Genomic DNA, 25420 nt, shown 5'->3' on the forward strand with positions numbered 1-25420 from the left:
TGTGAAATAGAAAAATAATGTCAGACGACTTTTGAGAAATATATTCATTTTTTAAGAAAGAAATTCACATCCCCAAAGATCATTGTGCCTTTCCAGTGAGAACATTATGTAAAATCAACTTTTTTAAACTTTACATTATGTTATGCTGTTATTCCCTCATCAAAAACATACATGGAGTATTGCTTTGATTATTTCATATGTGTTTGAAAAATCCTTTAATCTCCTGTTTCAACTATTCAGCTGTGCAAAACACTTTGGTGGACCTTTAAAGTATTTAGAAAAGCCCACATAATGATGTCATGGCTTTATAAACTTTTCCCCCCAACATTTGAGAGCATCGAGTTTCATCAGTTGATGTATTTTAAAGAAACACGTCAAACATACTGCCTACATGAAGAAACTCAAACGAAATCAACCAAGACATCAGGAAGAAAATTGTGGATGTCCACAAGCCTGGATCTTCTTTGTGGTCCAATTTCCAGATGACTAAACATTCTTCTGTTAAAACAATTAAAAACAGCATGGAAACATCAAACCATCATACCAATGTTTGATTGCAGTTGTTGCTACTAAGAGTGACCCAAGCAGTTACTAGATTTAGGGGGCAAGAGAAGAATTTAAAGACTGTGCATAAACTGATCTTCAAAATGGACAATGGCCTTAGCCACATCGCGAAATTAGCTACAACGTAGTGTAAGGACAACAAAGTTAATGTTTTTGAGTGGCCAGAACAAACCTTTGATCTCACTCCTTTGGAAAGTTTGTGGACAGAGCTAAAAGTTGTGCGAGCAAAGCGGCCTACAAACCTGATTCCACTTCCTCCATCTTGTCAGGAAGCTTGTGGAAGGACATCCAAAGCATTTGACCCAAGTTATACAGTTTGTAATGCAATGCTAACATACAAATAAAAACGCAATGTATGTAAGATGGCTAGAAGTCTGGTGTAGTCACTCCATGAGATTGGGAGCCTTGACTCTGAGCTGCTTCTTTATTTCCTGTTTGAGGTAGAAAATAAAGATCGCTGTGGACTCTAGTGGTTTGTTTACCAGGGGAAAAAACCATTTTAACAGTTAATATTTCTACAAAAAAGAAGCCACTCTAATTAGAGTTTCATGAGAAATATTAAGGAGTTTCAGAGATGTAAAAAACTGTCACTCAGGGATGCTGCAAAGCAATCTCTGTCTTAGGCACTGCTACTCAGCGGAAGAAAATATCTCTTAATTTCTATCAAACTTCAGCTCGGTGTCGTCAAAACTCCAGGGCGAGGAACAGGCGAGACAAACAAACAGAGGAAATTGCTTTCTCTCTCTTTTTTTTTTTTTTTTCTTCCCCCATGCTAGCATGCGGCTCGCTAGCATTTCTGCACCTGTGACAATACGCTGCTCGCTGTCGCATCGGGCCTGAGCTCCGCGGGGGTCAAATTGCCATTTTGCCGCGAGATGAAGTGTCCTCTAAATTGATTATATTTCTACAATCGCTCTGGAGAAAGAAAAAAGAAGAAGAAGAAAGCAGGACAATTTCTCTTTATGAGCTGTTGCCAGCTGCAGGCGCGGGGCGCCGGGAAAATCCGCCGCCGCATCCGACCCGCGGGGGGCAAGGGGTCATTGAGGGAGGTTCTTTGTGAGATTTTCAGAAACTTTGGATTATCTTACGGTGCGGGACATGTTTAGAAAAATATATGGACTCACACACAGTAGACGCACACAAATACACACTCCACTCATGTTCCTCTGACCATCCTGCCCAGCGTGACCCCTGACCTCTATATCTGGGGGAGCAGGGTAAGCTCCTATAGTCCCTGAACTGCTGCTCTCAACACACACACACACACACACACACACGCACACATGCTAACTCCACCTACCCATGTCTCACCCCTCCGTACTCCTACCTCCCCCATTCCCTCAGAGGACCTGCTATCAGCTGGGCTGAGCCCTTCTGCACCAGCCTGATAGCCACACAGGATTGGAGGAAGAGAAGGTAGGGGTGTGGGGAGGGGGGCATGCCATGTGGCTGTGTGGAAACACAGAGCGCTGTGATTTACAGTGAGAGACGGGGACGGAATAAGAATCAGCCTCTTCTCTGGGTTCCCGTTTGTTGTCTCTGCGTCTGTTTGCCTCCGTCACTGCACGTGCGCCCGCATGAACCGTCCTTCTGCCTCCTCTGTGTGTAGCGATGATTATCGCCAATGTATTATTAGTTCAGACCACAGCAGATTACCCCTCCCCATCCCCCAAACACACACATATAAACACACACACACCTCCGCCCCGGTTTCATCCACCTCTCACCGTTCAGCCGCTACAGCCACCGTCACACTCTTAAGTGGGTCGGGTGTAGTAATGCCATTCTGACCACTTTTTTTTAAATCTCCCAGCTCAGACCCCGTCACCTAGGTGACCCGTGAACTAACCGTTAAGAGGACGAGGATTGACGGAGGAGGATGAGGACTTCTTCAACTTTGTAAAGGGGGGAAAAAAGAGGTTGTAAAATAACTTACCTGGTTTAGGCTGAACTTAAAGCTACAGTAACTTTCACTAAAATTTGGTATTTGTTATGTTCTGATGATTTATATGTTCTGACAGGTTGTGATGAGGCAGATGATAATCTGTGAAAAGATCGATCTCCTCCACCTCCTACCTGAGCCACTGTAGAAAGAATGCACTGCTCCCAGTCAAAAACAACCAATCAGAGCCAGGAGGCAGGTATTAGTGCTGTCAATCAACGTCATGTACACGCTACTCAACGTGCTAATGCTGGAGAAACGACTCACTGTTACAGAAAAACCATTTATCCTCTGTCATCAGTGGCTATTCTAACTAGCCTTAGCATTCACAATAGGCTCTGCTATCATGAAGTAGCTGCAGCACAGCGAGATCAAGGGGATGAGGCTGATTGACAGCGCTAAGATCTGCCTCCTGGCTCTGATTGGTTGTTTCTAGTGAGGACTGGGAGAAAACGAAGGAGCTCAGTTTTTTTCACAGATTATCTCATACCAAACTGTCACGACATGGTGACACCTTCAACAAAAGACCAAAAACTTTTTTTTTTCATGCTGCAGTTTTCAATTACAAGACATTTAGTATTATCCTTATAAGCATAACTAACCTGGTGATTTGTCATTTTTTTTAAAAAGGGTTGAAAAGAGTTCAGGGACAAAACAGCAGAGTGCTCCACAACATTGATGTCAACTTGCTTACAGTCATATTCAATCATTTATAATATACCCAATGAACGCCGTTCGACTGATTAAAAGTACCTTTTGAAAATAACAATCTTTAAAACACCTTTAGTCATACTTGTCACTGAACTTACAACTGCTGTGTGTAACTTTCATAAACAAAAGGCTTTTTTTTTTTTTACATATTTATGAAAAGTGTCACCGTATGAGACAGATAATCTATGAAAAAAAAATTGAGCGCCTCTGCCTTCTCCCAGTGCTCCTACTGCTATCTGCAGAAATAAACCGCATGGGAACAAACATGTCAACATCATTTTCTGAAGTGTGTTTATGATAATGGCTGCAGGGGAAATGACTCTGCTTATGATGCAACTGTTCAAAAATGTATGCACTATTTATAATATGTGTTTTTCACAAATAGTTGCATGGTGCCAAAAATCTGGGGCAGGAAAACAAACGGCAGACAACATCCATGACTGAACAGATGTATTTGTATCTAATATTTGTGTCTAGAATTTTGATGGAGAAGTGTTTTATAGAGCAAAAAAAAAATACCGTGTTGTTTTATCATGCACAGAACAACTTCTAATCAGAGTGTAAATGTGCCTGGCCAACGTAAGAATAAACCTCACATTTGTGACTTGAGAACATTTAATTCATATTTTTCTCTACTTTTTTTTTCTCCCAAAATCGCTAGTGCTACATTAATTTCCACCGCTAAAAAAATCTGTAAGAAACGTGTGACTGCTGTATTTTGGCATAAGATACAGCCAAAATATCCATACGTGGTAAATGAATCAATTTGCCCCCACTGTAAAGTGTGGTAGAGGATCTGTTATGCTGTGGGACTGTTTCTCTTGTGAAGACCTGGGGACTCTTATTGGAGTTTGTAATACCAGAAACTTTCAAATCCATAAGAATGCCAAATAACAATCTGGTTGACTCTAACAGGAAGCTGGACATGTTTCATTTCAACAGGTTAAATCCATTTCCAGAGCTAAAGAATGTAACTTTTATAAAACAATATATTTTTTATTAGAGTTAAAACTTTTATATTTGTTAAAACTGTCACCATGTCATGACAGTATAAGACAGACAATGTGTTTTAAAACAAAATCGAGCTTCTCCACCTACTCCAGTGCTTTTATTGCCATCTGAAGAAATGCAAACCAATCAGAGCCAGGAGGCGGACCGCAGCGCTGTCAATCAACCGCATGTACACGCTGTTAAATGTGCTAATGGCGGAGAAACAACTCAATTCAAGGAAAACAGTTTATCGGTCTCCATGCTAACTAGCTTTAGCATTCACTGCAGTCTCTGCTGAATGGGAGAGGCTGTAGCATAGCAGAAAGAAAGGTGGATGCCCTAAGCAGTGCATGATTGACAGCGCTGAGACCCTCCTCCCGCCTTTGATTGGTTGTTTCTGACAGCTGTGTATTTCTTTGGTTAGCTCTACAAAAGGTACTTGATTTTTTTTTTCCACAGATGTTCTGTCTCAAATGATACTGTCACCACTTATAACAACAAATACATAAAAACAAAACATACGTTTTTATAAAAGTTACTCAGCTTTAATGCATTCAATAATCTCAGATGTCTCCTGACAGCATCAAAGCACAGAAAAACAAAGAACTAACTGCTGTTTTAAACAAGCCTGAGACGCTCTGCTCTGAGGTCTGCACACAATCTGACAGCGGCTGCACACGACATGCGTAGATCTGATTTGCATACGTGTCCGTCTGATTCGGAGGCAGACCTTATCTCTGTGTTTTTAGCTCCAAATCTGCCAATGACTGACTGTTAACCCCTCAGAAATTCATGGTTTGGCTGCATTGATTAAAAGATGAGTGAACTTATTATGCATTAAAGCGTCATGTCAAAGCCCTGGCACGGCAAGATAGCGGCCTTATCTCTCCTCTACCTGATAAGAGACAACATGGGAGAGAGTCAGGGCAGCAGCGGCGGCGGTGGGGGAGGAGGGGTGGAGGAGGAGTTTGTGTGGCGGGTGGGGTGAACGGTGCAGAGCTGGAGGAGAGATGCAAGACGGGAGAGAGGGGGTAAAGGCTGGTGGGAGGTGGAGAGGTGGCGGCTGTGGTTTAATAAGAAAGGCAGAATATAGCACATCCAGAGCACAGGGGAGGAGAAGGAGAAATTGAGAGGGATGGGAGACGGTACCGGGGCACCGAATGTCGCCTCTGTCGTGGCATCAGTCCCCCCCCCCTGCCTCCTCCACCCCCCGCCTCACCGCTTGTCTTCTTTTCTGTTTTTTCTCCACCCTCATTTGCATTTTGCTCCATTTTCCCTTTTCACTGTCCAATCTTTTCCTTTCTCTCTTTTTCCCTTTTTTTTTGTCCTCCTCCCGCTCTGTCTTCGGTGTGGGCCTTTGAAGGGAGGTCACGGGGGAGACAATGCAAACACAGGCCGGCTGAATGGGAGAAAGGGAAGAGGACAGCTGTTGGGAGATGACAGCGATGGCTGTTAAAACCCAATCTGTCTCCCTTCCCGCCGGCCTGTTTCCGGGCGCGACGGCCGCGCGGCCCGTTTCACAGAGGGGGCCGCCGTGTCGCCGCGACACTCCCAACTGTCAGGCACGAGTGTGAGAGCTGGCGCACACTTCACGGCGTGTGTCACCTCACGCACATTATGTAAATGCACGCACTATGTGCAACACGCAGTTGGGTGGCACGTGAACAATGAGCACATCCATGTCAAGACACTTGACTGTAGAACAGCTAAATCAACAGATCAGGTTCTAGGTGAGAACGTAGATATGCCTATTTTATGCATGCTGGTCATCAGCAGAGATATGTTACTTTAAATTATTATTATTACTGTGCTTTTAAAAAGTAATCATTCCTTTGGAACCTTTGTTTGACACAAAACTCACAAATTTCGGTGTATTTTATCAGTCCGGTTACAGACTAGGGATGTTCAAGGTAAGTGACTTCAACTGAAGACTGATACAGGAATAACGGTGAGTTACGAAGCAAGTTGTTTTGCTTTAATCTCAAATAAAATGGAACTGAAAACATTCAGTAATGGTGCTGCTAGCATATTGATGCTAATATTGACATATAGTTGGCCATTTGAGTGAACATTTCATTTGCTCCGAACCTTTTAAAATTCTTTTAATAAACTAGCGTAGCCTGGTGAAAACCAGCCCCTTGTTCTATGCTTTGCGTCGCATAGAGGATCTGAGCTGTCGACTGTTGCGAAAGGATTGCTAGCTTTCAACACGTCTCTATCATAGTTTTCAATTTTACCCGTTTGTTAATGTTCGGCCTTGACGTATGCAATGTGCTAGCTGGATGAAGTGTATCGGAAATTGCGTGCGCTGTAAACAACCCCGTAGGAAGTAGAGCAACAACATTTTTAGCAATAAAATGTCTTAAATTTTCCGCTTCCCCCACTTTAATTGCTGGATATTTTCACGGACTGAACGGCTTCGTTCACTTCCCCTGCTGCCGTCGCCAAACTAAAACTTTACTTAGAAAGAGAGCAATTCCAAAACAGCATCGTAAAAAGAAAATGTTAGACCAAGAGTTGCTGGTTAACAATCAGCAACTCGAGCTCAATGAGAGAAATCCCAGATGGAGCTCTGAAGGGAGATGAGAATCGAGGGAAATTGCGTTGGCAGGCAGCGGTCAGTCTGGAATCAGAATGAATTGACTAATAAATAAAGTGCTCTGAACTGAACTTATCCATAAAAGTAGTGTTGGGTATTTGTGTTTTGAAGAATGACCAGAATATATTATTATTGTTGCTAGGCAGATAAAATTTACTTTTCAAAATAAATGGATTGATGATCTATTGATCCCTTTTCAACAAGAATAAATCACACTACTTTGTCTATTTAATTAAAATATTGTCCAATAAGTTCACTGTTGGACAAGTAAAAATAAAAATAAAAAATTACAATAAAATTATTCCAGCCTTTTCAATTAATTTTTTTATTGTTACTGTGGCAAGACGGGAGAGAGGGGTTAGTGTTAGTGTTTGTGGACAAAGTAAGAGTGGAATAACAGCAGGAAGAAGGTCATTGTTACAAGAAAAGCTTCAAAAAGCCTTGCAGTTTTACAATTATACACCACTTTGCTCTCGTCTGCCAAGTAAAATGCCAATGAAATAAATTGTTCAAAGGGAACTTTTTAACTTTTCAAACCAATATGTTCTTATTCATCCAATAAGACCAGTAGTCATTTTTGCCATAAAGTGGCCAAGTTGTTCTTCAATTCATGGTACAGCGTGGCAGAAAAGTTACATGGGGGAGAGAGGGGGAGAAATCAAAGCTAAAACAAAAATAGATGCAGATTTTGCTGGTGTGTGCATAAAATGAACTGCATTTAATTAGAAATGTCTTTAACTAGCTGGGAGCAAAACAATGAAAGCGGGAGATACTGATTTAAAGTCTATTAGTCAAACAGTAATCAGCACAAACAGCTGACTGATGGGATTCAGAGGTTGGACAAAGCAAAGATGTAAACAGGAGGTTTGCTCTATATCTGGCATCCACATGGAGGGGAGAGGGAGAAATGGTGTAAGGCAAGGAGGAGGGAAAGCAAAAAAAAATAAAAATTTCAGGTAACAACAATTCTTCTCAGTGTGTGTGCATGTGTGTGTGTGTGTGTGAATGTGCGAGCGGTATCTCAGCTCCCATACTCTTCTGACAGCTGGAGATAAACATAGGCCCGTGCTACTGACCACATGATTTATCAACACGAATTTCACCCTCGTTCCCTATCTCTCGCCCCCCTCCCCGTCTCCCTCCCTCCCTCTCCCGCTGCCTTCCTCCCTCACTATAGTCTCAGGCTCAGCTCACACAGTCCACTCATTAACTGTCAAAATGCACTAATGAGAAATAAAGAGACTGTCAGAGCATATTGGATGGAGGTGAGAGAGCGTCACCAGGAGACACAAAAGAAATGGAAAAAGAAATGAAATAAAGGTGGGGGAAGGATGTGGGGGGTGGGGGAGTTGGCGCTCAAAAGAAGATTTCTGAGGAAACTTATCTTAGCAGAAGAAGAAAAAAAAAGATTTTCTTCGAGTTTAAAAATACACAAAGACTGTATGAACATGTTGCAACATAACGTCAGAGAGCAAGACGGTAGCCGCCGCCAACGCCCGCTGGTTTTAGCTGTGAAGTTGTCAACATAACACGCTAAATCTTACATATGCACGTGACATATATAATAAAAAGGGACACGGGCTTTAGCTACTAATTGTGAACATGACAGCAACTAGGTAAGGAGGTCGGGGGAAAGTTTTAATAAAAAGAATAAATAAATAGCGATGAAATAGTTATGCTAGCTTGACTTTGACAACTTACCACATAGATGTGCTGTGGAACTTGGTGTGTTTCGGTTCAGTTAATAAAAAATAATAATGAAAAGGCGACCCACGTACCAACTCTCTGACAGCTCATCAGCAGAGCAGGTGTTTAAATGAGCTAATCAACAAATGCTGCGTTCAGACGATCACTGATTAATAATCGCAAAATAAACATCAAGACTGAAAACATAATACTGTAACAGACTGAATGTTCTGTCTAAGTGTGGGAAATGTTTGCATATTTTTTGGGGGTGTTGAATCGCGATACATTAGTGGAGCTGTTGTCAGTCAGTTGCTATGACAACAGGTCTGTGCGTAGCGTAGCCAGCACATGAAAGCAAGAAAAAGGAAGAATGCGAGTTTGAGTTGTTCTTCAATTATTTTTCTGTTTTTTCCCTTTGCTGTGTCTCACTGCACTAAATTAATAACACCTACGTCTCCATATTCCATTTTGTCAACAGATTTGTTCTATGGATGGAAAGTAACACAATTGTCTTCTTAGCCTTCCGGCGCTGAGCGCACGCCTGACATTTCCAGATGTAAGCAATAACATGCAGTGTGAGTACACGAAACGTAAACGTACGAACTAAAGAGAAGCCGGCCAGGAGAAGGAAAAAAAAAACACTGATGCACACTCCATATTAGCCACAAAAATCTATGCACACACACACACACACACACACCTTGCAATTAGACTGTTCCCTCTGCTTGGTGTGTGTAAGGGGGCTCTGGTGTTGAAAAGGGTGTTAACACCTCGTCTTCCTGCATGCCCGCTCCTTCCTCCTTTCCTTTAGTTCATCCCTGCTCCCCCGCTTCAGTTCGGCCCCCATTCGGAGTACGATTTGGGCAAAAGGTGCCAGACGCCCCGAGCCAGAACGGGGACTCATGCTGCTAGAGATGGAGATGGAGAGAAGAGGGAAATAATGATGTACAGAGGACTGGATGTGTGTGTGTGTGTGTGTCTGTGTGTGCAGATGAGGTCTTCAGTGTGTTGTTGTTCGAACAAGTGTTAGCTTGTTTACTTACCATTTGGACAGTGTTGATTGTCCCCCTCCGACCTTGTGCTGCTTGATGAGTTTGACTTAACAGAAGTGCTAAACAGATTTTAAATGCGTGGGTACCAGTAACGTCTCCTCTTCTACCTGCTTTACGTCTCTGCTCCTGATTATGTGATGGAAGCTGTCGAATGATAACATCCCAACATATGAGAGCTGTAAAATGTAGCAAGATAATCTTAGCTTTTTAGCAATTTACTGACTGACTGTTCTTCAAAAAGGAAACAAAAATGGATAATAGCAGTGCGATGACTGACTGAGGGATGTTCAAAGGGATGTTATTTCAATTTCAGCTTATCTGATTTTCACAACGGAGGGAAAGTTTATATTAGCTGACACTTGGGTACAGTGTAATTATATCTTGATTTCAGCCTTAAAAAGATAGATCGGTTTTCCAAGATGAGGTCCTGTTAGAAGGTTACACTAGGGTGATGTTTTACCTGCACTGAATAATTCTCTTGGTGTCTTCACGTAAGATAAATACAGATTAGCTGGTCCTGCAGCAAACTGCCAAACTACCAGCAAGATTTCCCCCAGAAAACTTGCTAAGCCCAGTGGTTGGGGTACAGGCAGTCATTTATCCAGCGGCCTGTCGTATTTTGAGTTAAAAAATGTTTAAAGTTGATATCACTTAATAATTACGTGTTATTGGAAGATTAATATCTGAGCACCAACTATAAAGTCTTACAAATGAAAACATTACAAACAAAAACTTTAATAAATAAGCAGTGCTAAGCCTGGTGGGGGTACAAGTAAAGCCTAGTGGCTCGCCAGGCTTATAAGACACTGGGGGGGGAAACCCTGACCAAGACGGACTTCTACTGTCTTTGAACTGCTCCAATCTCAAAAACATCCACGTTTTTATCCAGACACCATTCATGAAAGTTTAAATCATTGTAACATCTGCCATATTTAAAGAGAAACTGAGGTTGGAGGTGGTGTGCCACCAATGATCTTCCTACATGAAACGCTTAATAAGAACGAAGGCGATAAATTATCATCGGCCAGAAATTACCTTGCTTTCCTGTAATCCTGAGCGGAGAAGATATACCGTCATTTTCAGACTATTGAAATATAAACTGCACCCGCTAACTTTGACAATAAAAAGGTATGCAAGCCATAATCTAATGAGATGTGCGTATCCACGTGAGATGTTTACAGAAAAAGATTTGTTTTAACTTTAAATAAAATATGACATTGCTGTCTTCACAGTAAAACCACTTCAGTTGTATTCTTCGGTGTCTGAACTGAACAGCCTCACACTCATTTTCTCTGTCTCGTTCTTTCATCGTCGTTCTCAACGTCACTTTCATCTCAAGTCAAATTCACCCTTTAACCTGTGCTAAAGAGCATCACGCAACAGTCCACCCCTTTAAAACCTGTTGTTTAAGTCTATGGATGTCAAAGCATGTGGAAAAACTTTGCGACTGATAGTCCATAGATTACAGTTTATTTATTGAAAATAAATCTGAAGGCTTGACTTTCCAATTTCTCTGCAACTCAATTCCAGTTTCCACGATCAACAAAGCCTTCAAATCCAGAATTTGGACACGCCTTTTGTACATGACCACTCGGTGCAAAGAAGACAACAGTATTAAGGTTGGTTAATTACCATTGGCATAAATTGTTTTAAATTTTAGTTATTTAAAGACAGGACAAGTCTTAGTCTTTAGTTCTTAGTCTTTAGTCTTAGCGATTTTTTTTAATTGAGCATCCCGAACTAACTAGTCTTGAATTATCCTAAATGAAGATGCTTTGATGCTGTTTACTTTTCTTCGAAAGGAACGATTTTCCTCAATGTGGACGGCATTATGAACAGATTCACATGTCTGGAAGTTTTTACTCAAAATTCCCAGAAAGCTGAAGGGGCATTTCTTTTTTTTTTTTCTTTTTTTCTAGCATCACTCTGAATGAACAAAGGACTTTAATGAGAGAAAAGTTTGAATGAATTCTGAATGGCCTGGCAAGGGCACAGAAAAATGTGACAGAAAATTTGCAGAGTCGCGCGTACTACGTCGTGACGATTTCCTCACAAATTGATAAGATTTGGGAAACTTTTGCAAGGTAGAGTTTGCAAAAATTGCCAAGTAAAGCATGTGGGACTATGATGAACCCTCATAACTGCATACTTTTGAACAAAGTTTTACATTAAAGGTGTGCACACTATTTCAACGGGGTCATTGTGCCAATTTTGAACATATTTGTTTTGAGCTTCTAATTTACACAGATTGTGAATAAAATCCTGAGTGAACAATTCAGCTCATCCGTTGGCACAAGCACAAGTCTACTAATCATACGAGGATCAGACATTGCTCGTCTTGGTGCATTTTGTTTCTGAGCTCCACAGCTTGAACGAGAGATCAGTTCTAGCCAGCAGCCATTGCTGATATTGACAAGTGCACGCTATTTTTTTTTTCTCCCCAGGCATGAAGAAAAGTTGCTTTGCTTTCGCACCTTATCCCTTTCTGCACAGACTGTGTATTGATCAGGACTGTTTTTAACAGACTGCTCTGAGGTCCATTAACCAATGGTGATGACAAAGCATTAAGAGACTAATGTGTCCCTGGGGGACAGTAAGGCCAAAGAAGGATGAGTAGGACACTTTAGTCGACAACACTGCTGTGCTTTCTATTATCCAAAGGACTATCCGTTTAAGGTGGCAGCTGATGGCTTAAAGACTGCCAAGATTGCCTAATTATAAAATGGTCAGTATGAAAAAATAAACGTTGTTTGTTGATTGACAGACTGTTTTTTGGGGGTTTTTTGTATGCACATGTTGACGTATGATGCATTTTATACATGTCATCTAAATATAGCAAGTATTCAATTGAATCTGTGTCACCAGCAACCAGACAAATCACAAAGTCGGACAAAAACGCTCTAAATTATTTCCACTGGGTTGTCCGACTGCTTCCCCGACAACTTTCTGTGCTCATGCATGTTTGTAAAACAGTTTTCACACAAGGTTTTGCATGAATTATTTTAAATCCAATTACACTGGCTCCCTGTAGCTCAGTGAATGGCCTTTAAAATACTTCTGCTATAGTAACGTTGTATCAGTCCTCCAGGCCACTCAGGTCTTCTGATTCTGGTCTGCTCTGCATCCCCAGAACACACGTACAAAATACAGCAGTTATTAAGCTACATGTGAAACAGGTCAATAGCAGAATATAGATTTATGTATAAAAAAACATGCCAAATTCAGTTCATATAAAGTGAAGATTATGGTTAACATAGCGACATTCTGTGGTTGTAAGACCAAGAGCCCTTCACTACTGTGATCAACCCTGGGTGTGGTATTGTGTTTTAAACATACAAAATAGTATATTCTGCTTCCTTCAATACAAATATTTGTCGCATTTCTCAATCAAGTAAATAGAATTACATCTTGTTAGCTCTTTTGTGTATTTTTTTCTGAACGTCTAAGACCATGTCCACCTTTTTAAAAAAAAGCGGAGATATTTTTTTGTGTTAAATAATCTCGTCCCCACCAGAAGAAAAGTGTTCGTTCACACTGACCACTGGATTCCATTGCTGAGCGTTGTTTTAAACATGCCAAACCCATAGAGGGCAGTGTAGGGCACAGCTAAAACTTACATCGGCCAAACATAATCCTTCAACAACCACGACTTCCTGTTAGGAATTAAACATGAGGCCAGGAGATTCTGGTTTCTAATGTCAACATGGAAACACACACACACACAAAAAGAATGTGCAAATGTTCACTTTGTCTGGAGTTTTAATTATAAATTGCTCTTAAACTGAGGTTACATGTTACGGTTTGCCAGATATCTGAATATACATGGACTAGGCCTCAGTTGAGCAAAACTTCTTTTTTTTAAACTTTTTCTGTGAGAGTCACTACCTGCCCAAGTCTATACTCAATGCAAGTCTCAGCCAAGTCCAACAATGTAACTGTCCGGCTGTTATCATTCGTTTTGGGTTCTTTTGTTGGGGTTTCTTTGGCTACATGCTCAGCTGGGAAGCCATGTTGTATCTGTGACCGAAGGAGCTGGCAATCAATCACACCATCTGTTTCAGATTACATCCCTCCAAATTTTGATTTGTTGATTGTTTTAGGACAGATCTCTCAGACGTCTTTCGGTCTTTGAGCTCCGATTCTTTGCGTTTTGATTTTTGATTTGACTTTTTCCCCTCCCTAGCCCTTCCTTAACTTGTACACCTTGTTCAGACTTCCATGTTTCCTCATCAGATTCCCTCCCTCCATAATTACCACTTATTAATTTTAAATGAGAGCCCTGACACGTTGCAGGGTTTTAATACTGCCTGTTAATATGAGAGGTAATTTATGGGGTGGGGGTGGGATGGAGGGATGATGGAATGAGTGTCGTCCATCACAGAAATCATTACAGACTGGAGGCTCTTTTACTCTGAAAGAGAGAGAGAGGGGGGCACGAAAGAGACATTTAGCGACTCCTCGACGTGAGCCGATGGCACACAGGTGAGAGTCAGGTAGCTCTCCGACAAAGACGTCTGGACCAGAAGTTGACGAGAGAGAGAAAAACAAAACGGCACTAATTTAATTTTCCCCGTATATACGGTGAGCGGTGCCAACGCGCAGGAGAGCGATGAGAAAAACCGAGGCGAAATGTATTCCTCCGACTTTTCTCTCTTTCTCTCTCTCTTTCTCTCTCTCGCTCTCTCCCGCGCGCGCTCCTTCTCGCCTTCCCCACCGCGGTTCCCTTTCTTCTCCTCTCCACTCCTGTCTTTGTGTTGCATGCCCCATTTCAGAGGCTTTTCAGGGGCTGAAGTGGCGCTTGGCTATGCTGAAGTGTCTGCAACTGCTGTGCCTGAGCCTGCAATTTACCAACTGTATGTGTGTGTGTGTATGTGTGTGTGCGTGCGTGTGTGCGCGCGCGTGTGAATAACGGAGGGGGGAGGTTCGGGGTTGGGGGAGGGAGGGAGGGATGTGTGGGTGAATGTGGATGTATGCGTGTGCCCGAGCCTGCAATTCACCAATTTCACCGCTAATTAGCCCACAAAGGCTACCGACGGGGAGGAGCGGCGAGGGGGGAGAGGAGGGGAGGGAGGGATACGCGGGAGGTCCAGGGCTTGTGGGTGGGGAGGGAGGGAGGGGGCTGGCACAGCTGAGACTCATGGCATGGGACCAGACAGGCAGTTATGTTCGTGTGTGTGTGTGTGTGTGTGTGTGTGTGTGTGTGTGTGTGTGTGTGTGTGTGTGTGGGTGTGTGTGTGTGGGTGTGTGTGTGTGTGTGTGTGCGTGTGTGTGTGTGCAATTGGAGAACATATGTGTCTGAGTGTATCTGTAGCAGTGTGTTGGAGCTCGTGTCCCTCTCACTGCGGCCATGGCTGGGTTGGTTGCAGCTGTAGTTCAGCGAGTCTTAACTCCCGTGGCTGGTCCCAGCATGCCCGGCGGTCCCACTACGCCCACTGGCGCAGGCTGTTGGTCTTCTGCCATCCCTGACTCAATGTGTGTGCGTGTGTGTGTGTGTGTGTGAGAGAGAGAGAGAGACAGAGGGAGGAAGCAATGAGAGGGAGAGATTCACATCCCACCTGCCAATTGTTTTACTCTGAATCAGACTGGGGCCTTCCAGGGAGGCAAGGCTGACTGGCTCCCCGCCCATCAGAGCGATGGAGACTCTCCAGTGTCTCCTGTTGTCTTGTTTTTTGTTTTTTTTTGCTATTCTATATTATTAGTGCTGTTTTTATGCGTATAAACACATTTAGATCATATGTGTGTGTGTGTCGTAGAACTAGCAACAATTTTTTCTTTGAACTGTAAAGAAATGATTACTAGATAATAAAAACTGTGCTCGTGTTTTGAATAGTTTTCAAGTGAATGGTTTTTACATTCTTTTTTCTTGCGGTTTTAACTTGCTTTTGTTTTTATTATAAACGTCTGCTGTAAATTACACTAATTTACAATCAATCAAAATCAATCAAATTTTATTTGTATAGCACATTTCAGCAGCAAGGCATTTCAAAGTAAACAATATATATAGATATACATAAAAAAAGCCAAACCTAAACTTTTTATAGTGTTGGTTTTACTTATATATATATATATATATATATATATATATATATATATATAGATATAGATATATTCTGTATATATAAAGATATCTATATATATTTAATTTCCATCAAATTTATTTCCAGTCTTCCTTTCCTTCTATGCTCATTAGTTCAGATGTGGACATCAGACAGTCGAATCATGAAACTAAATCAGTGGAAAAAGCACAACAGATGACCTCAAAGGAAATTAATCTACTGCTTTACTACTGATTCTATGTATTTTACCTCCATGACATGAAAAGATTTGTCTTTTTACAAAGCTTTTGACAGCTGAACCTGCCAAGCAAATAGCAACTCTCCATATTAGCTCAAATGCGGCATAAATTTAATTATAGCGAAACACTCATGTAGTAAGTAATACATCTTTATGCATATTTTTTTTTGCATCTGGTGCTGGTTTTGTTCGGTTTATACTCGCTGTAAAGAAGTACAACATGGTAACATTTCTGGAATCAGTTTGTTTATCTACAGTGAACGCTCATAGTGAAAACAACTTGGTAAGTCTGCAGCCATTTTCAAAATAGTGTGCAAGTAGTTTTAACAATTTTTGTTGTTTTACTGCCACAAAACAAACCTGAGAAGTAGTTTACTAACACCTGAGCGGTGGAGGTGTGCAATATTTTTGATATTGATACAAAGTAAATACAGCAAACCGATACTGATACTTTTTACTCAAGTTTGATGTATCATCAGATTTCTGGCTTTTTATTTTGTTTTGTTTTTTATCTTTTAAAATGTTTTTGCTAAAACGTAGGACATAATTTTGAAAAAGTTACGAGTGCCTTCAACATATTTTGGAAACATATAAACATGATAAGAATAAAACAATAGCTAAACAAAACACATTTGTGTGCATCTTTTTCTGAATAAACAAAAGTGCAAAAAGTAATCTTTTGACAACAAATCAAAACAAAATCTCTTTTGAGGCAGAATTGAGAAACTACAAAACCAAAACTAGAATACATTTTCAAGAGGGAATGTAAAACTAAAGTATCGATATTATCATACGAGCATCAATCCGATACTGTGTGCAATAGTGATCTATTGGATAACAGTATTGATAATATTGGCATTATCGAAAGTTCTTGCCTAAGAAAGTACTGTGTAACTACTCAGCGTTGTCCGTACCACATCTTTAAATTTTGACAGATGTTCACCACAACATAAGTAGTTGAGTCTCGTGAAAACCTGCTCTGTTGCCGTCTGGATGAGAATACATTAGCTTTTAGCCCGCTAATACGCTAGCTGGACATTAATGCTGTACAAAAAACAAAAACAAACCAAAAACAGTAGCTTTTTGGTGGAAGCTGAGTGATAACACGTGTGCACTGGGAGCTGTAAATAATGCCTCCTGTTGCCCAGAGGAGGGACATTAATTGAATTTGCACTCAGCAGTCAGTCGTGCCGATTCACCTCCATACCAAAGTTGTACATTATTATCCATAGATAATTTTAAAAGAAAGATATTCTGTATAAAACAACAACAATAAAAAATCTTCCACTGCAACAAATGGAGAAGAAAATTAAGTAATTTTGTGAAACAATGTGGACACGCGCAATCCTTCCTGAACCTTAGCTTGTTTCCTGAGCTTAGCAAATAAACTGGACCTCAAGTGGTGTTTTGTAAGCAGCTAAGATTAGACAACATGCTTCACGGAGAGTAGGAGAGATTCTGCCTTCATACATTTCTGGGAACTCGAGTAAAAACCTAAAGTAGCCTCATGTTTAGCTGCCAAACATGAGGCACAGCTGACAAATAGATGCTTGTTTCCCGCGTATGAAAGGCAGCTTTTTACACCCAAGACCTTCAAACATCTGAAACAACTGAGAAACTCTTGACTTTGATTTTCAAAAGAGCTCATTCAGGATGCTGAATGAAGTGTAATGCTTCTTTGCCACCACTGCAGAGCGTACATGGACGGAGGCGGTTTCTTGGTTAAAAACTATTTCTCAGACAACCATTTAACACGGCGTGGTGAAAAGAAAAAAGAAAGAGCTGAGGCCTGTGTGTGAGCAAATGGCTCTCCTGGCCTGCCTCTTCTCTCCACTCGCCGCTGATGGATTAACGCTCTGGACAGGTTTCAGCCCTATTGATCCCACCTGCCACGCTGCTCCCCTCAGGCTGCCGTGTGTGTTTCTTTGTTTGCGGACGGGACAGAAAGCGGGGGAACAATGGGAGGCCTGGTAGAGGTTATCTTGAGCGAAGCCGCAGGTGAATACTTAGCATTTCGCCGTTAGCGCTAGAGCTACAACGGTGAGTGAGGGGAATCTGAAAATGTTAGTTAAAAGGAAAACGTGGTGCTAGTTGCAGTTTCTGCGGAGTGAGTGGGGAGCATTTATCTGATTGCAAGAGTAAATCTGCTCCTAGGCAAAATGAGGAATGCCTTGTTGTTTCAAGCAAGTCTGAGATGTGAATTTAAACTTAATGAGCCTGCTTAGCATGACGATCGCTTTGTTTTAATTTGAACCGCGGCAGTCGTCATTCAGGGACTGAGCCAGGTTGTTTTCTTTGATGTAGAAAGAGCTTATAGATTACTGGTTGAAATGAATCTTTTCTGACTTAAAGCAGCAGTATGTAGCCGCGCTTATGAAAAATGTTTTTTACATATTTGTTAAAAAGATAACTATGTTGTGACAGTATAATGTGCCTTCTCCATATGAGTCTGCTGTCATCGGAACAAATACGCCGCTCCGTCAGAAACAACCAATCAGAGGCAGGAGGAGGGTCTTAACGCTGCCAATCATTCTTGTGTGCTGACTGCTCATAACTTCCTCCTTTCTCACTGCTACACTGGTTTACCACCATGAAGCCATCACTGGATGCTAAGGCGAGTTAGCATGGCCACCGATGACGGCAGATAAACGTTTTTTTTCATGAAGCGGTGAGTTGTTTCTTCGCCATTAGTACCTTGAGCAGGACATACACAAGACACCCATACACTGGAATAGATGGTGGGTATTGATCGTATTGTTTATCATTTAAAATAACAAATTTTTTGACTCTCGATAAATTTCAGTTAATGTTAGCTGAAAAACAAAACTGACATTATTAACACAAACGTTATTTTTACTGTTTTCTCCACTGTTTGTTGCACAAGACCATCAAAAAATATAAATAGATCATCCTTATATTCTGAGAGGTGCTTTTTAGACTCTTATCAAAATGAAAGTATTTCAAACTGAAACGAAATACTTTTTTCACGTCACGCGTCACGTGATCAACAACCCTACGCCAGTGGTCCCCAACCACCGGGCCGCGGACCGGTCGCGGACCAATTGGTACCGGGCCGCGCAAGAAATAATGAACTACTTTCGGATCTTTTATTTTGAAAATCCTAAACCGGATTTTACCGGTTACGTCGTGCGCGTCAAAATTGAGCCAACTTGCAGCAGAATGAGTCACAAAACATCGGAGTACTGCGCGCGCCTCCCCCCCAACAACAGCATTGGACTCGATACTTACCATGCACCCAATACCCCCCCCCCCCCCCTCACCCCAAACCCCCCCCCCCGCCGGTGACCGGTCCGCGCGACTAAAAAGGTTGGGGACCGTTGCCCTAGGTTACCACTGGCGGAAGAAGAAAACGGTGAGCATGTTTTCTAATGGCTTATTGGTGAACAAACTTGTGATTATTTATTATGTTTTACTTAATAGAAACAACACAATTGCGAAGTTGGGCCGAAGGGGGTTGTCACAATTACCGACATATCGTTTGCGCACACCTGTAATGGAAACGCTAGCTAATGGCTGATTACATTGAGCTTCCGTCAAGTCAGAACTGATCCGAAATCTCACTCCAGTCAACGCCACAGGCGTAGGAAGCGCCAGCTGCTATTAGATATTTTTGGGAAACCCGTTTCGAAGTTGCGTCTCCTTTAAACAGAATCATTTCCTTTGCGCTTCGCGAAGACGGCCGAGTTTCGTTTGCACAAGTGAAGGAACAGCGCCGAGGGCGGGAGGGCCGTGTTTCCGTCAGCCGGTGTTCGGGATTCAGCGGCGGGACTCGTTCCGTGCGGCGGACTGTCGCCGCGCTCCACGCCGCTCCTATCTAACCAACTGATAAATAACACAGCCTGTCACAACGATAACAAGGTCAACTCAATAGGCTGACCAACAGCAACGTTGTCGCCCAAAGCGGCACGCGGTCACATCTGATGCCTGCGCTGACCTCCACGCTAATGAACAAAAACCGGAGCGAGGAGAAAGGCGCGAGCGAATGAATATGAATGGAAAGCAAATCTATGAGAAACACACACCTCCTTTAAATAACCCCCCTCCCCTCGCTCCCTTCCTCCGCTGCCTTTCCTCGTGCTCCCACCTTCCCCCCTCCGCGCTGTTATATTTTATTCTCCAACGCGTGGTGAATTTAATAAATATATGCAAATGTGTGCTGTGGAACATGACGAGTGTAAATCAGGCGAGGATGTTCTTTGAGCGCTGCCGAGATTGAGGCTGAGAGCTGACCCTGGGTTAATCATTTTTCACTTCCCTATCGCATTCAATTCTGCAGCCGCCGCGCGCGCGCGCGTGTGAGTGCACGTGCGTAGCGCCGCACGCATATGCGCGCGCGCGCGTGTGTTTGCATCTGCAGGCAACAGACAATGCATTTTAAACTTTGTATACATAATTAAGATCATATTTGGTTTCAAATTTATGCATAAAGAGGAAATAGAAGAAAAAAACCCCCAGACATTCATACTTTAGGAAAATATTAAACCTGACTCTTGGCATTTCTCAAGTTTGCTGTGGATTTATTTCCTTGGAAGCGTATTTGCACATTCGAATTGAAGTGACTGCGGGTCTCTCAAACTGCGCTTTGTTATTCTAAAGGGTTTAATGTAGCCATGAGAGGTCAGGGGATCTAACAGCGTTGAGTGAGCGCTCCCGCGAAGGCCTGTGAAGAAGTGTGCTCCGTCACTGCCACAGAGGCGCACATCCTCACCGCAGGAAACTATCTCAACTTGTAACTCCACTCCCCGACTGCTCCATTACAGGTTTATTTCAATCTTTTTGTTGTTGTTGTTGTTGTTGTTTTTCTACCCTGCGGCTAGATTAATCGTTTGAAACGAACAACGCGGCGCTAGCGCGTTATCCGCAATCTACAACCAGGTGTTTGGTGTGTAATTACTCATCGTGCCGTGCAAAACCCTCCCTTCCTTCTCGGCCCCCCACCAAAAAAAAAAAAATTCTACACCTCTTCCTGGATGGTTCAACTTACCTTTTCCATGTGGAGATTTGTTTGTTTTAGTGCTGAGAAGCTAATCGTTTTTTGTCTTTCAATGCAGGACTTTGCACAGTTGCTCTGAAGAGCTGCAGAGGGGATTGCATGACTGACGTTTTTATGAGAGGAAGGTAACCACAACTGCTGGAGACAGTGGTGGAAAAATAGCAAACCTGCAATCAGGAAAATGGTAAGACACAATATATTGAAATAGTATTATTATCAGAAGGTGAGTAGCATCCCATTGCAAAACCAGTTGGTTTAAAGGGACAGTAGTATGTTTTCCAGCAACATAGTGTCATTTTATAGCACAATGTATAATGTATGTGTAATCTGTATGTTACATTCAGATGCTATACATGCTGTCTACATCAAATATGAAATTGGGCCTCTGTCTCTTTAAGAAACTCCTGCTCTTTCTGAAACTCCGCCTTCAGGAAGTCGTCACAACATGGCTCCTCTGTTAACACTTTAACAAGGTTTTTACCAGCACTGCACTGAGAAAAAGAATAACTAATGACAAGTCTCCACTTCAGATTTGTATTTTTTTACTTAAAACTTTAAAGTTTGTATGTGAAATAGAGAAGAAAGTCTCTGTTTCACAACATTGTTAGCGCAAACAAGGCCTTAAGCTTTGATTGACTTTCATCGCCACAGCCTGACCAGTTGCGTTTACAGTAATGAAAAGCCTAATGCGCGCTTTTACCTCACGGCTTCTATCTCGCTTAGCAAATTGGATCACATTCATTTGAAGTAACCAAATTGGTAACGCAACAAAACAGAACGGAGACGAGCATGCCCAAAAGAAAATGAGACAAATTAACAAATCCTCTTTATCTTCTTCACAACCGTGTCAACAGATAAAGATTTAACGTTGTGCTTCCCTCGCTCCGGTACCGGCGTGGCTCCGGCTGATGGAGTTCTTCTGCCGCCATCGAAAGCTCCGCTCCTCACCGCCACCCGTGTCTCAGAGCGTCCTTGGACGAGAGACGCCGCAATCAGTGGGCGACTGCAGAAGAAACTGCATAGATGCAGAAACACATGTAGAGTAGGAAGAAGAGCGGAGCGATTGACGTTGTGGAGAAAAAAGCCTAGATGAAAAAGAAGATGCATAATGGCTAATAATTTACAATAAATATTACGTCTCAACGTCTTGAAACCGTTTGATATTTATGTTTCTCTTTCCCGAATGAGGACTGACGATCCAGTCCAATCTCCCATGTCCCCTTTCACCAGTTGACCTAATTTCCTGAGGTTTAATGTCAATTTTGTGACACGTCTTATCCAATAGGATTACAATATATTTTATTGTAATTGTTGGTCAATACTGAATATAAAATAACCTTTTTGTTGTAGTAGGCTTAGACTGGTATGAGATTCCTGAGTAAAAAATTGAGTTTATACATAGATTTTCTTAAAGCTAATTGTTATTATTCAAAGCAGAACAATAATACATATTCGCACTGCTACTAGTATAGTATAAGGTATTTATTATGCCGCGTATAGGCAATGAGGTATATGTAATTTGGTTTGTATTTAATTTCAAAATAAGCAAAAATATAGACACTAACTTAATTAGTAATCATTTTCAAAATTCTTGTTGCGTAGATCATCATACCGTTGAGAATTTGCTCCTTACAGAGCAACAATAGGTGTACAGAGAAAACTCACAATCCTGATTTTCTAAAGTTCTTTAGGTCTGGGATCAGGAAAAAGGCAGCTAAAATCTCTGCAGACCCCACATATGCTGGACACAAGCTGATCAGACTTTCCCAGGATGTTTCTCTACTGAGTGCTCACACCAGTACCGTGTATTTTTGCCACTTCATCCGTGTCTTCCCCTTTGTCAAAATAATGTCTGTTTAGATAGTTACAGAAAAATCTTTTGTTTGTGTGTTCCTTCCTAAATATTTTTGTTTAAAATGTTTTCATTGAGCGCAAATGCGTCAAACTTCCTGTTTGTGTGCACAAGCTTGTCGAGTAACGCTGACTCTGACAGCAACAAGATGTTAGTTGGCTGACCTGTTTGTCTATATGCACAAGTAGCTAGCCTGCGAACAAAAAAAAAGTGAATACATGTAGTTTGTGAAATAAAATAATAATAATAATAAAAGTGATAGACCAGCAGATACCTTCAGATTTTCCCTGATTTAGTTTGAAACACATCAACTCTATCAATCTATCAAATTTTATTTGGTTCACATCATAAAAACACAAAAACGAACAATTTGAATCATTACATTTTTCCAAGTGCCGCCATTACACACCAAAAATGTCGGTTAGTGTTTCGTTTATTATGGTGCAAATAAGAAATTACATATAATTTCAATATAAATAAATATTTATTGAGAAATAAATAACAATACAATTGCTCTACAGCCAATTAGCTTCTTCAGAACAAACTGAGGGAAAAGTATGACATAGATGCTTCTAGGTGAGATTGACCTAAATAGCTCGCACATCCAGCACTCATGAATACTCACTCCATTGTTGTGTTCATTAGGTTTTTACCTCCCTGAATCCTCGGAGACACGTTTTACCGCTGCAACAAAAGAAGAGTGATGACGGCTGTGCTTTATAAGGAAATCGAGAACTTTTATTGTTTTCATCTGAAATGGTACGGTAATCTCTCCACAGCCAATAAAACCAGACCCGATGGCCTGGTTAAAGTGGCTGGGGAGATTTTTAGGAAGGACTCCGACCCAAGTCTTTGGGCTTTTATGACAGGCAGATGCTGAGACAGACAGCCTGTGTCATGCTGCGCTCAGACCGTTTCCTCTTTACAGATTTTGAGCCTCTTCCCTCAGGCCGTAGGTAAAAATGTTTTTTAAAAAAAAACAATCGAGATGGAGTCTCTTTTATAGCTGCTGCTATTGTAATGCTTAATAACATGAAGCCATAAGTGTTTGTTTTTTTGTCTGTGTTGTCGTACGTTACACTTTGCTGATGCCGAATGATCACGCTCGGAAAGCTCCACTCCTCACCGCCACCCGCTCGGGCGTTTCTGGGTTTGTGTCTCAGTGAATGGAAATGCTGTAAAACAATTTCCCAGTGGGGAAAGCAAAATGACCTTCCCTGATTGACGTTCAGTGACAAAGATATTTGATATTACCTGGTCAGGGGGACATTCTGGTGTATGAATTCAGCACTGTTTCTTTTTCGACAGCTGGATTAACAAGTAACTTTACTTTTCCAAGAATACTCGCTAAAACAACTTTCTCCTGTAAGAATTAGCTTAAAATAAGATTGTTAATCTAAAAAAAAAAATGGATGCATAAAGTGTTTTTGACGGGCTAATTTTACAACCCAAACTGTTTTTCAGCAGTCAGCTGACGTAGTGCGTAGCAGCAGGTTGGAGAGGGGCAGCGCTCCATTACACATTCCTTAGTGAAAACTCCAAGAATTGAGATAAGTGCTCTGGCATCTCATGATAAGGACCCGTCACAGAGGAACAGTGTGACAGAAAATGTTTGCAGATCTGAAACCTTAGTTTTTAAGTTGATATACCTTGATGCCAGTAATTGAACAAAGCCTTATTAGTGATAGGAGTGGAACAATACATGTATGACATGACTTAATAAACTGTGATTTACCACTATATCCCTATTATTACTATGTTACTAACTGCTACTACTTAATAATCATTAATAAAAAATATTCATTGTGAGTAACTCACATTTTCTTTACTTTTTTGCTTCTTTTCTGTCACTGAGACATTCCCATCCTTCTGCCAGTTTTAGCAGCTCAACCACATTCCATTCAGCTGATCCAAAATATTTTACTGTCCTGTCCTCCTTTCCTATACTATGATAGCTTACCACATGTTGCATCTAAGGTGCTCTTTGTAATAAGGATGTTTTGCAAACTAATCATGCTACGACGACTGAAACTCGGTTTTATCACGCAGCTCTTTTGGAGCTGATTTTGAGGGCGAGCGGTAAAAACACCGAGCTGCAGGGCATCCCATCTTCTTCATCGTTTGACATGATTGGATCAACTTACACTTGACAAATCCTGAATATAGCCGAAATTGTGCAAACTCAAAATGTACACTAGCACATTAAACACTGTTAATGGCCCTTCTCTGAGGCGAAACTCCTGTTGTAACACTGATCTACGTGAGCCGAACACTGAGCATCTCCATATCTCGCTTTATCACCTCCAGTAAGCCGTGAGTTTAGAGGCAATTAGCTTCCCTGTGTTAGATTTAGGTTTTTAGCGGCTAATAACTTCTGCTTTTATGAGATAACTCACAAATAACATTTATTCTTTGTCTTCTTTATAGGGGACTTCTGTTAATTTGTTGCGTGTGCATCCATTGACAAATGGGAAGTAACCGAAAGCGGCTATCTTACTGATGCAACAACCAACAAAGCGTTCTTAGCAACTCCACTTTTTGACCCTACGATCCAACTGCTGTAAGCAGAATAGGGGCCGATCACTACACGCAACGTCAGCTGCAGATTCGCAGGAGACTGTCCATGGTTCCTACGTTCTGACAAGGTGAGAAAATGGTCTTCTGTGCTTTAAACGCTGCGACTAAAGAAGAAGAAAACACAATTTTTAGCCCATAT

Source organism: Xiphophorus couchianus, chromosome 8 (genome assembly GCF_001444195.1).
Source record: "Xiphophorus couchianus chromosome 8, X_couchianus-1.0, whole genome shotgun sequence".
In the NCBI taxonomy this organism is placed as follows: domain Eukaryota; kingdom Metazoa; phylum Chordata; class Actinopteri; order Cyprinodontiformes; family Poeciliidae; genus Xiphophorus; species Xiphophorus couchianus.